General features: G+C 61.3%; 1 long non-coding RNA gene across 1 annotated transcript in view; it reads left to right on the top strand.

Moving 5' to 3' along the window:
* The window catches only part of LOC123577738, a 131953-nt gene extending 119844 nt beyond the window's left edge, over positions 1 to 12109 (top strand). The window contains exons 3-4 of the long non-coding RNA XR_006702054.1: positions 3000 to 3306; positions 10207 to 12109. This is a non-coding gene — a long non-coding RNA (uncharacterized LOC123577738). The remainder of the gene's footprint in view (positions 1 to 2999; positions 3307 to 10206) is intronic.
* The last annotated feature ends 996 nt before the right edge of the window (positions 12110 to 13105 follow it).

Genomic DNA, 13105 nt, shown 5'->3' with positions numbered 1-13105 from the left:
GGAACCACGTGTGGCTAGTCGGCCACAGTACCTTACCGCACTTCCCGCTGGTTGTTTTTACAAAGTGGCATCTTCCGCCCCCGCCACTCGGCCGTGATCGGTTACTTCACCTCTCCATGCCTAGTTCCTCATTTATCGCGTGAAGATCGCGTTATCTCCTAGTGTGGCTGTAAGAAGTTGGTGAGGAAATGCTCGCAAGTCCCGCCTGGGGTCTGGAAAACAGCAGACACCCAGGAGGTGCAAAGTCTTTGGTGGACCGTCAGCATGAGGCACAGCCACAGAAAAGGATGATTCTTGTCTGCTTTGCCAACATCCCCACCACAAAAAGGCAGGGACTTTTGGAAGTCGACCATCCAGCCCAGCCACCAAAATGGGGAGGGGGCGCCTGGGTGACTCAGTCGATTAGACGTCCGACTTCGGCTCAGGTCACGATCTCACGGTGCGTGGGTTCAAGCCCCGCGTCGGGCTCTGTGCTGACAGCTGAGAGCCTGGAAACTCCTTCAGATTCTGTGTCGTCTTCTCTCTCTGCCCTTCCCCTGCTCACACTCTGTCTCTTTCTTCACCAAAGACAAATAAACATTGAAAAAAATGTTTAAAAAAAAGAAAAAAAAACATAGGTATCTTTAAAAAAAAAAAAAAAAAGGTCACTCAACCAGAAAGGCCTGGAAGCCGTTAGTAATAACCAGCACGTGAAGCATTTAAAAGTGTCTCTTTTAGTTCATCAAAAATTCAGTGAGTTTGAAAATCAGCGAATGTGATTTACCACATTAATAGATTAAATAAGAAAAACCGTGATAATCTTAGTAGATGCGGAAAAGGCATTTGACAAAAATACATCCTCTATTCACAACCAAAAAGAAACTGTCGGAAAACCAGGAATGCAAGGGCACTTCCTGACCCTGGTAAAAGGGTCTTCAAACCCCACAGCTCACATCAGACTTGCCGGTGAGAGCCTGAGTTCTAGTCCTCCAGGAGCTGGAACACGACAAGAATGTCCTCTGTCAATTCCCTCGTTCACATCACACTGGAGGTCCCAGCCAATGCAATCGGGTAAGGAAAAGAAATAAAGCGCATGCAGATTGAAAAAGGAGAAATAAAACTGTCCTGTATTTGCAGGTGACATGATTATCTATTTAGAAAAATCCCAGAGAATTTTTTTTTTTAAGTTCCAGAATAAATAAATGAGCTTAGCAAGATCACGAGACAAAAGGTCAAGATGTACAAAGAACTGACACACACTTCACACTTTACCCAAAAAGTAACTCCAAATGGATCATTAACACTCCACCCTAGGAGTTATAGGGATGAGACCCTGAATCTATTTTTGTAGTTGTCGTTTATTTTTGAGAGAGAGACAGACAGACAGAGCACGAGCAGGGGAGGGGTAGAGAGAGAGGGAGACAGAGAATCTGAAGCAGGCTCCAGGCTCCGAGCTGTCAGCACAGAGCCCAACGTGGGGCTCAAACCCACGAGCTGTGAGACCATGACCTGAGCCGAAGTTGGACACTTAACTGACTGAGCCATCCAGGCACCCCAGGACACTGTTAAAAGAATGGAAATATAAGGGTGCCTGGGTGGCTCAGTGGGTTAAGTATCCAACTCTTGACTTTGGTTCAGGTCATGATCTCCCAGTTCCTCAGATTGAGCCCTATGTCCAGTTCTGCACTGGCAGTGTGGAGCCTCCTTGGGATTCTCTCACTTCCTCTCTCTGTGCCCCTCCGCCACTCTCTCCCTTTCTCTAAATAAATAAATAAATAAATAAAATTCTTTTTTTTTTAAATAATGAAAATACAAACAACAGATTTGGAAAGAATATTTCCAGAGCAGATATCTGATAAAAAAAAAAAAAAGAAAAGAAAAGAACTTGTATCTGGAATATACAAAGAACTCTTACAACTCAGCAAGAAGAAAACAAACAGACGGATTAAAAATGAGCAACCGGTCTGAACAGACACTTCACCAAGAAGATATATGGATGATAAATACCCTATGAAAAAGTACGCAACATCAGTGGTCATTAGGGAGATGCAAATGAAAACCACAATGAGATATCACTGCATGTCTATTAGCATGGCCAAAATCCAGAAACCTGGTGGGAATTCTCATTTCTCGCCGATGCCACAAAACGATAGAGTCGCCCCTGAAGACAGTTTGACCGTTTCCTATAAAGTTAAACCCTCACTATATTGAGTCGAAAACTCGTGTTTACACAAAATCATTTATGTGAGTGTTTATAGCAGCTTTATTTGCCCAAAACCGGAAGCAACAAAGACGTCCGGCGACAGACGCGTAAAGTGTAGGGCGCCCATACGGCGGAATACCACTCAGCAATGGGAAGGAATGTTCCTGCTTCGTGTGGCAGGATTCACTCACACGTGTTTTGCTCAGTTAAGGAAATCAGGTCCAAAAGGCTACCTATTACATATGCCATTTATATGACAGTCCGGAAAAGGAAAACTTATGGCATGGAAAACCGGTAAGTGGTCGCAGGGACTTAGGGAAGGGACGTGACCCGGGGCGAAGGGGACACACGCAGGGGACTCTGGGGATGGTGGGGCTGTTCTGTGTGGCGCTGGGTGATGGGCAGATAAAAAAAAAAGTTAATGGAAAAAAGGGTGAAATCTGGACAAAGTCTGTAGTTTAGTTGATGATAATGTCCCAGCTGGAATCTTGTTGTGCTGGCCCACGTCCCATGGTTGTGAAAGGTGACAACATTTGGGGAAACGGAGTGAAAAGCGTATGGGAACTCTTGGAGTTATCTTTGCAACGCTTGTATAAATCTAAAGTTAGTCCAGGATAAAAATGCTTCCTTGTGTTTTAAGCCGGTGAGTCTCTTGGGTCACCCCCTCTCACTGGCCGCCCTCCGCGTTCATCTTGTCCGTTCGGCGCTCTACGCGTTTGCGCGGCTCGTATCTCCCTGTCCTCATCCAGACAGGCGACAAGGCCTGGTGGTTTGGGGCACAGAAGGAGAAACAAGGCCCCATTCTTTCCATTTACAGAGGAGGGGCCGGGTGCCCAGAGACGGTGAGGGGCTGGCCCCGCGCCACCCAGGACGCCCGTGCTGGCCGGCCCTCCCTCCACCTACGTGCTCGCTAACCGCCCACGTGCAAGTGCCGGGTCAGACTCAAGGCCGCGGTCATCCGTGTCTTCACGGGACACCTCCAGGCCCTCCCTCCTGCAGCACGCAGACAGTAGGCTCACACTTCCACCCCCTTGCGCCGGGATGGGTCCCAGGACTACTTCCGCCACTGCATTGTGAGCAAAAGTGCCACGTGTCACTCGTCTCAATGGAACATCTCGTTACAGGTATGACGCCCCAGGCTCCCACCTCCCTCGGGCACGGGGGTTGGTGTCCGGGTGGTGGCTGCTCTGTCCGCATGGGGCGCCCCGGGCCACAGCGGGGGGGGGGGGGGGGGACCGTCAGCCTGGTTTGCAGTGAGTCACTGTGACCTGCTGTGACTGAGGGTCACTTGTCACAAAGAGTAGGGGGTTCGTGGGTGCGCAGTCAGAAAGCCAAGGAGGGACACAGGGCACGTCACATCAGCTTGGAAAATTGGGGGGTGCTGTCTCAACGCGCGGTCTTTTCTCATCATCTGGGCGGCGGGCCCAGCCCTTCCTGGGGAGGTCGGGGCAGGGAGAGGAATGCCAGCAGGCGGCCGTGTGACCCCGTCAGGACAGAGCGGTGCCTCGGCCGGGGAGCGATGGTGGTCAACACGGTGGGTGACCGCGTGGGGACACAACGCAACGGTTCCCGATGGCCACCGACATTGACAGAGGGCAGTGGACGCGGCGGCAGGTCCGAAACACAACCAGACGGGTCCGGCCAGGCTTTCAGAGACTCCGGAGCCCGAGACTCCACCTGTCCCGACCCCCCTGGGACCTGGTGCCCCTTCCTACAGCCGGGAGATGCGAAACAGCCCAGGCCCGCGTTCTCTCCGCGGAGCCCTGTCATCTGTTCGGTTGCTCCTAAATTCACAAAATGACTTGTAACTGTTCCTCCTGCCCCATCCCGACCCTTGTCCCGCCCCAGATACCCCAGTGCGGAGTCTGTGGGTCCCACACAGGTGTCCAAGGTTTGTCTCCCTGCCTCCCCGCTTCTCAGATGCCGGCGGCTCCAGGAGGGGCCCGGGACTCTCCAGCGGGTCGAGGAGAATAGTGTGCGGCTTGCCCAAACACTGACTGCAAACCGGGTTTTTCCACGAAGGCTTTTACGGGATGTGAAGGTGTTGGGGGGTTGGGGGGCTTCCTCATGGAGCTCCCCGGAGGTGCTCTAAGGGGCCGTTACCAAGTCCCGTTTTGCAGAAATAGGAAAAAAGACCTGGGGAAGGTGAGAGATGTGGTTTGTTCAAGGCCACAGGTGGGGAGGCCAGAGCTCCAGGGCCCAGTGGGGGCCCAGCCTTGAACAAACAGCAGCTTCCTCACGGGGGGCGGCAGGTGCATCTGTGGCCCCCCCATCCGAGGGCAGCCTGGGCCCCTGCATTTGCTCCAAGGCCCCAGAGTTTTCCTGTGTCCTGAAAATTTTGTCCCCAGAACCGTCCCAGCTTCTTGTGTCCTGGTAAGACGGGCCGTCCAAGGCCGTGGCCTCACTCCAAAGGCAGCACCAGTCCTGGATCTCGAGCAACCCCGGGGGGGGGGTCCCATCCACCCCAACGTGCCTGGACCCCCAGTAGTTCCCCTCTCATGGGCTCGGGCAGGTGGTGCTGGGGGCAGAGGGATCGAGGAATCAACACTCACTTCCCTCCGGGCAAGAAAGGCCCCCAACGGACCTACTCTAGGAGCATCGCCATCACAGGGCGAGAGGGGGCAGGGTGTAGGGGTGAGGTGGTAGACCGAGGCGGGGTCCTCCAGACAGAGCCGCGTCGGGAGTGAGCAAACGGGTCTCCGCTTCCTCGACCGTGGAAAGGGGCGAGCCCTTACCCTCGGAGGGTCTCCGGGAAGACACTCCGGGAAGACACACATGTGTCATAAATGCACAGCTCTTAGAGGGGCCCGGGGCCAGAGCTGGTCTGCACGTCATCACGGCAGTAACTGCCTCTGCTTAGTCACCACGACCGTAATCGCAGGATAACAGCGTGCACCCACGCGTGCGTGCCCCTGGCACCGGGCTAGGTACTTCCGGGAGCTCTCACACACTTCAGCCCCGTCACCTGCTGCCCGTGACCTCGGCAGAGCCCGGAGGGCCCCGGGTTCGGCTGCCTCCTCTCGCACAGAGGGTGAGGGCCGTCCTGAGGAAAAGAGGGCTTGGCCCACGTCGTGGGCTCATGGCCCCCAGAGATACGAGTCCACGTCCTGACCCCCCCCGAGCCCGTGGATGCGACCGTATCTGAAGAAAGGGTGTTTGCAGATGCGATGAAGTTAAAGGTCCTGAGATGGCGTCATCGCGAAACACTGGGATGGACCCTAAATCCAGTGACAGAGGGAGAGTGAGGACACGGACAGAGGACAGTTCACATGAGGAGGGAGGCACAGGTGGAGGAGGTGGCCAGAGCCCAGGGGGCGCCGGGGGCCCCCCAGGAGCTGGAAGGGGCAGGAAGCACCCTCCCCTGGGGTTCCACAGGGCGCGCGGCCCCGCGACACCTCGGCCTCAGAGCCCTGCCCTCCTGAAGTGTGACAGACTAGGTCTCCGTGTTGTTCGCCCCCGGCTTCGTTAGGGCACCTGCAGGACGTGTGGGCCGCTCGGAAAAGGGCAGGTGGCCTTCAGTGGACAAGCGTGTGTGGAGTAGCTGCCACGGGGCCCCTGGTCTGGCCCCGGGGACGCAGCGGCGGACATCGTCCCCCTCACGCTTATTCATCAAGTCCCTCGCGGCCCGCCCGTGTCTAACAGAGAACAGACCTTAACCCCACGCCAGGGCACAGGGGGAGGGACACCAGAGTCCTGATCGTCTCCGTTCCCCTCCCCTCTGGATCCACCCCGGGGCCTCTGCTCCGCAGCCTCCTCCACCCCACGATCTGGGGACGTGCCTTCGGCGGCCAACACAAAGGCCCTGGAAAGTTCGAGGCCTGTTTCCACGGGGCCGCGTGCTCAGAGGATGCCTGAAGTCTCGGGGGCGGGGGGTTCCCAGCCTGGGCCCTCGGGGTCTGCGGAGAAGCCCGGGGCTTCCAGCTTCGTTGGTAGGATTCCAGGCTGCCCCTGCGGACTGGACAGCAGGCGACAGAGGCCTTCGCGAGACGGAGACCTGCAGATCCTCGCGAGGGAGGAGAAAACCAGGGAGGAGGCCATGACCCCTCCCCCTAAAGCCCTGCGGGCACTCGCCCGCCGCCAGACGAAACCCGGTCAGGCTGCCAGCGGTCGGCAGCACCGCCTCCCGGGCCTCACACAAGTGCCCGCATGTGCGACACGATCTCGACAGCTGCATTAAATCGCAAGGTGGACCCCAGCAATCTGCCGGAATTAGGGGCATCCTGATTCCGAACAGGGCCTGCTAGTTCTTCGCTCCCAGACGAAAACTGAGTCACCGTCACGGATGGGAGCCCTGTGATCACAGGGGGGTGGCGTCCACGGAGGCTGGGCCAGCAGCGGCCGAGGCCGCCCACGGGCCACCCGCCACGAAGCCCGGTGAGGACTTAATCCATCCCACATGGAGCCCTGGTGGGCGCTGACCTTTGCCCATTAACCCCGCGACCCCGCTGCCCTGGCTTGGGACTACTGTCTGTCCTCGATAACCTCCCCGCCATAACTCAGGCCTCGCCCTGGCTGCAGAGATGGGCTGATAACGTGCCGCGTTCTGGGGTCAAGTGAGCGGGGCTCCGCCGACAGCCTCGCTGCCTGGGAAAAACAAAGCCCTTGGAACGAGGCCACCGGGCTCTGGAACGCCTTCACACTGGACACCTGGAGGGAACCGCAGAGCAGCTCGGGGACCGAGACCCCCATCTGGCAGACGGAGGGGCCAAAGCCGCCCCAGTGAGTCTTCTCCTGGGCCTTGCAGCCCGGCCGAGGAGAAACAGCCTTGCTGTCTGCCTCGTTCCCGTCTTGCAGAGACCAGGTATGGGCACGGACTCAGGCGCCTCGGGAGAGCCCAGGGGTCCCCCAGGAGGTGACCTGTGAGTATGGACTTGGCTCCCTGCCGGGGAGCAGGCCTGGGTCCAAACCCCACCCACTGTGCACCTGACCAACCTTGCGCACTGCACAGATGTCCCCTGAGCCTCTCCCTTCCTGACATGACCCCACGTGTGGCAGAATCAGGTCTGGAGAGAAAGCCAGTCCACCGGGCGTGACTCAAAGCCCCAAAGTATCCGTGGACGCTGAGGGAGCGTCTTCCGGGGGGGTGGGCGTGCCCAGGCAGGTCTCCAGGGCTGGTGCCGGCACCGACAAGGCATCGCCCTAGGACTCGGTGGGCGGCCAGGGGCTCTCGCCACCGCCGGGGCCATCGAGAGCGGAGTCTTGTCTGATTCTCAGACACAGTGAGTGCTTCGAACACACCTGGAGATGTGCAAGCGGGGACTTCGGGAACAGGCTTGGGACGGGGCAGTGGGCAGAGGCTGGCGAGGTTGGAGGAGCTCGGTGGGAAAAGCCGGGCGGGCCAGGAGCTGAGCGATTTGGAAGCAGGAGGAAGTGAGCAGTGTGCCGGGCCCAGAGAACAGCTGACCTTGAGCGCTGACCGCGGTGTCTCTGGAGCCCGCAGCCACCCTGCATGAGTGCCCTCGGGGCCTGGAAACTCGCGGGCGCCGAGCTTTGGCAGGTGCAAAATACCCCCACAAAGCACAGGCTCCCCCCCGGACGCTCGACCTGCGGGAGGCTGACCCGGGAGGTTGTGTTGGACACGTTCTGGTTCCAAGATAGAGGCAAAGAGACAGCTTTTTTGGACCCCACTGCCCCAGGGTGCGTTCAATAGTTCAGAGACTCACCGCTCAGAGTGGGGTCCCCGGACCCCGCCCTGGGGGTGCTGAGAGGCCGCGCTCCCGGATGGGAGGCACTGGGAGGTTGGAGGCACCCCTGTCCCACATATCCTGCAGAGGGGATGCCAGCGCCGGCAGCCGGCCCCGGGGCTGCGCGTGGCGTGTGCTCGGAGCCCTGGCTCCCTGGACTGCGCCGTGGAGTTGACGACCACTTTCACGGGGTCAGAGTGAAGAAGGGTGTTTGTAGAGGGCGTAGCATGCAGTGCAGGAGACCCGCCGCTTGTTATCATTATTCATCGGCTTGGCTATGGGGCATCACCTCCTTGAGGCACGTGGAGGTCACCCACAGGGGAGCTGGGAGGTCTGGCCCCCGGCTGCCCCCTCCAACTGGGAGATGAAGCCCATCAGAGACCCTCCAGGCCGGGACGCGTCCGATGTGGCCCCTGTGAGAGCAGGTGTCCCCGGCCAGAGGCCAGCTCCCCTGGCTACAGACAGCCCAGAGAGCCCTCGGGGATGGAGCTATCCCACGGGGGCTGGGAGACGCCAGGGGCCCCCCTGTGCAGGAGCCGTGGGGCTGCCCTCCCCCAGTCCTGCTGCCCCCTCGTCCTGCCTTCAGGGGCCAGCACCAGGCCCCAGGAGTTGTTCAAGACACGTGCTCGCCGAGTGAGCCCGAGGAGGGATGCCGGGCCCCTTGCCCACCCCACCCCAGCCCCGACACCCTCTGACCTGGGACACCGGCCCTGGGGAACTGCACCTGACACACCTAGCCTTTCGTTCTCCGGGATTCTTCAACCGGGAAGTGAGCTGTGTGCTCACCGTTGGCCACTCAGCGATACCTGAGACTCACCAAGCAGGGCGGACGCAGGAGTCTGACGACGATGATGGCGACCTTGTCCCAGGGAGGGACCAACCCTCCCACAGCGATGAGCTTACAAAACAGGGTCGCTTTGTTGCATTGAACCGCACGGTGCGTCTCGGTCCTCGGAAGAGTGGGAACCGTGCCCAGAGGACGTGCGACTCACCTGTCCCGCCCCCGCACAGATGCGCACCATCGCCGTCCTGGACAGGAGCCTCCCCAGGAGCCGGAGCTGACCGGGTGGGTGCGGGGGGAGGGGCCCGGGACAGGAGCGGGGGGCCCCAGCGGGGGGACAGCTGCAGCCCGTCTGACTAATGGACGGGCCGCCGCTCCGACAGGCCTCGCAGACACCCGGCCAGATAAACGCACCGTCTGTCCGGGCCATTTTTCCTGTGCTATCTCCTGTTGAGGCCCCGCTGACACCCTGTCAGCCCGCCAAGTGACAGATGGCCCCGGGGAGCCGGCCCACCCCACCCGGTCGTCGTGCAGACCTGCGGGGCTCCCCAGAGCCCACCTGCTGCTACCCTGCAGGCGTGCTGCTCTCTGGGGTGCACAGGGGGCACCCCAGACTCCGGAGCGTCACACGCATCAGCCCACGCCATGCACGCGCCCACGCGGACGCACGTGCTGCCTCGAGGCGGGGGGCTCGGCAAGCCTGGCTCTCGGCAGTTTGTCCACGATCACACGGCTGGACCTTGAGCTTCTCGCCGACCCCCTGCACGCATTCATAGGGGTCCCGCTCAATCCCGAGGGGGCCGACCCACCAAAGGCACGACGCTGGACGAGGAGGCGAGCTGGCCACCACGGCCTGGGCAGGGCTATCTCAGACCCCGCCCCCGGGGAGAGCTGGCCAGGGCTTCCCGTGCCCCGAACCCCCAAAGTCGGTCAGAAGCAGCACTCCACCTTCAGGCCGTGAACTTCCTGGGAAGCGAGACAGAACGAGCCTCACGTGCTCCTGTTATGAAATGGACGTTCGAGAGTCACGTGGCCACGGCGAGTAAACAGCGGACCGTCCGCTCGTCCCCAGCCGTCTCCGGGGAAATGACAAACGCCGGATAGAACCGGTGGGACCCCGGGGGCCGGATGCCCACCATCGCGGACTGTTTATGTTTGAGGCCGTCCTGGAAGAAAAATGTGAGAACGCCTTTCCAGAACATGGCAGGCAAGCGAGGCCTGCCCGGGTGCCAGGGAAGCCGCACAATAGGGCAAGCGCGTAGAGGAAGGGTAGGGCCGGGCACGGCCGCCACAGAGACGGAGTGTGGATTCAGCCCTTCCCTCCGCTTTCTGCCCAGATGCTGCAAAAAAGGGACCTGGGGTCTGCTCCCCCGCCTGGCCCTCGGGGCCTGGGCCTGTCCCTCGGCGCGCCAAGTCCTGTGAGCCAAATCCGTCTCCTTTGGTGGCCTGTGCAATCACTGAGTTTGGGGTGACGGACGCTCCAGACGGACGGACGCACAGGAGCTCCGTGTGAGTTATCGGTGAAGCCCGGTAAAAGCAGGCCTTTTATTTTATTCCAGCTCAAACGCTGCGGTCCGTTCAGGAGCAAGGCGGGTGTCTCCTCGCAAAGGACGGGGCCCTCTGAGCACCAGGAAATCAGGAGGCCAGTCGTGTGACTTCCCAGGAAGCTTAGCTCCAAGGGAATCTGGCTCTTGGGCAATGTCACCGTTCCTGGCCTCACATCTGAATAAGAACCAACTTTCTGGAGGTATTAACCCAGGAACAAATGTCGACCACGTTCACGAAAACCCCAGCGTGTGCCAAGTGCTGTCCGTCCCAACTCACCGACCCCCGAGGGAAGAGCCGGCTGCTTCCGTGACCTCGTGTCCCGGGGGGGGGGGGGGGGGGGGCTCCGCCTTTTCACAAGCGATGTGCCCACAGGCCAGGGGTGGCGCCCGTCTGCCCGGGTTTCCTCGCCCGCAAGGTGGACGTGGTCACGGGGCCGCCATCGCTCAGGGGCCGTCCTGAAAACGACACAAGGGGGGAATGCACAGAAAACTCGGGCTCAGGAGTCCCCACCGGGCAGGAGGTGGGTCGAGCTGTGTCTCAGAGGGACCCCAAGACACAGGAGTCGCTTCTCTCGGCCACAGAGGCCAACTCTGCTCCCCTAAGGGCACGGTGGGCCAGGGCCCCCTCGCCAGGGCGTTGTCCTCATCCCCCGGCCCAGAGCAACCCCCCAGCCACCGTGCACCCCCCGCCCTGGGAGGGCTGCAGGCTCCGGGCCCACCCAGAGCCACATCCTCGGACCCGCTGGCCCGCGCTCCGTCACACGGCCACACCCGGCTGCAAGGAGGCGGGGCAAACAGCATTTATTTGGGGTGGCCCCTGCCCTTGCTTAGGATTGGGGTGTGACGACACGGAGGAAGGGCAGGCAGGTGTGGGGACGTACGAGCCGTCCCAGCCCCGCCCCGCCCGGCAAGCACTGTTCTCTCCATTTCACAGATGGCACCACTGAGCCGCCTCCGAAGCCTTGGGCGGACGGGGACGTTGTCTTCTCCCACCAGCGCGCGGGATCTCACCCGACAGGCAGTGCGGTGGGGGGTGGGGGCCGGGTGGGCGTCCCGTGGGGCCTCCGGGGGAGAGACCACCCTGCCAGGCCCGCACGGGGCCTCCTCAGGAATGTGCACAGGAGGCCCTTCCCACAAGGCCATTTTTCTCACCGCCTCGGGGGATTAAGATAGCAGACGGGGAGCCTCTCCCCTCCTCCACACGCCCGCCTGGCTGGTGATGCCCAGTCGGGGGGAGGGCCGGGCGGGGGCCGGCTCTGCGCTCTGCTGAGCCCACGCCGGCAGGGCTCCGGGGTGCCGCCTGGGGCCAGGCACGGCGTGGCATCATCAGTCTACCACCACCGGCAGCCACGGAGGCCGGCTCCGCGCCTCTCCCCAGCCAGGACTCGAGGGCGCAGAGGCACGGTCACCTTGCCCAGGTGACTCGGTGACTCGGGAGGGCACGGCCACGGCAGCCGGGTCCCGCGGGGGTGTAACCGCAGCTCAGCACGACCTCCGGACAGGTGCTTCGCCCCTGCGTCTGTGACGGCGAATCCGGCGCTCCCCTCGGACGGATGCAAAGAGAACGATGTGGCCACGCGGGGCTCTGGCCGTGCGCTGCCTGCCCTCCCCGGCGGGGCTTCCCCGGCGCAGTCTCCCCATCCGTCGCCCGGGGGGGACAGTGGCTGCTCCCCTGCTCCTCTCCGTCGGGAGAGGGTGGACAGCAGCTGGCATCGCCGTCCTGATTGGTACTTGTCTTTGCGTTTGAAATGAGACCAAAAGTTGAAATAACCAAACGCAGGAGAAAAGAGGCAGAGGGGAGGGTGCAGATCAGAGGGAGCTGGGACGGGCCGTAGACGCCTGGAAAGGGAGCCCAGCCGCCGAGCGGACCAGGCACCTTTGGCGCACCTGCTCGCTGCAGAGGCGAACACAGGCACCACGGCCGCAAGAAGCGTGATCGACGCTTTCACGACGTCTTCCGTTTCAAAGCCTGGTTCTCGCCCTCGGAGAAGCCGGGCTGGACACGGGAAGCCGGATCAGGGAAGCCTCGAGTTCAGCGATGTCCAGCACGGGAGCCGCCCCCCCACCCCCCGCCACGGGGACGAGGGCTCCGGAAATCGTGCCAGGACCGCCAGACGACGCACACAGGACAGACACCGGGCCCCCTGGAGGCGGACCCCGAGACAAGGCTCCGGGAACGAGCAGCGTGTTTGGGGGTGACCACCGCACCAGCAGTGGGGGGCAGGCGAGACCCCAGGGGGAAGCCCGCCTCACCGGGTGCTCACAGAGCAGGAGACCACATGGGCCAGCGGGCCAGGCCCCCGCGCACCCCCCCGCGCGCTCCGGGAGCAGGGCAGCGCCCGCCCGACCGGCGACCCAGGGCAGGGAGAGGGCAGAGGCTGCCGGCGGGTGGGGCCCACGCGGGCGGCTGCACCTGCCGACAGTCCTTCCCCGTAACCACACTTCCCTGCGTTTTATGTCGTGTCGTCTTTAACGAGAAAAGTAACGGAATCTGATGAAGAATGGCCCCGAACCCTCCACCACCGGACGCGGCTCCCTTCCAGCCGGGCCCTTGCCTCTGGCTGCGCACCCGCCCCCTCGGACGCCTGCGGCCCATCGGGCGACACGTCGTCAGATATTTGAACGAGGACGGGTGTCCATCAGCCTGAGGCCATCGCTGCCGGGCTGTGAACACGCGTCCTGACCAGGCCCCCCCGAGACAGAAATCCCTTAGCTCCTGGCGGGCAGGACTGGAGGGACCCCGGCGGGAGCCTGCCTTCATTTTGGCACACTCAAACTAACACTACAAGGTCGTCCGTGGAGAGGAGGTGTCCCTGGTACAGCGGGCGTCTGGGCTCTGTGGGGACCCGGGCCCTCGTCCCACCCCTGCTAACCTGGGGATGCTCTGGGGATGCTCTAGGGATGCTCCGGG

Source organism: Leopardus geoffroyi, chromosome E2, assembly GCF_018350155.1.
Source record: "Leopardus geoffroyi isolate Oge1 chromosome E2, O.geoffroyi_Oge1_pat1.0, whole genome shotgun sequence".
Classification (NCBI taxonomy): Eukaryota; Metazoa; Chordata; class Mammalia; order Carnivora; family Felidae; genus Leopardus; species Leopardus geoffroyi.
This window is presented reverse-complemented; position numbering and strand designations above follow the sequence as displayed.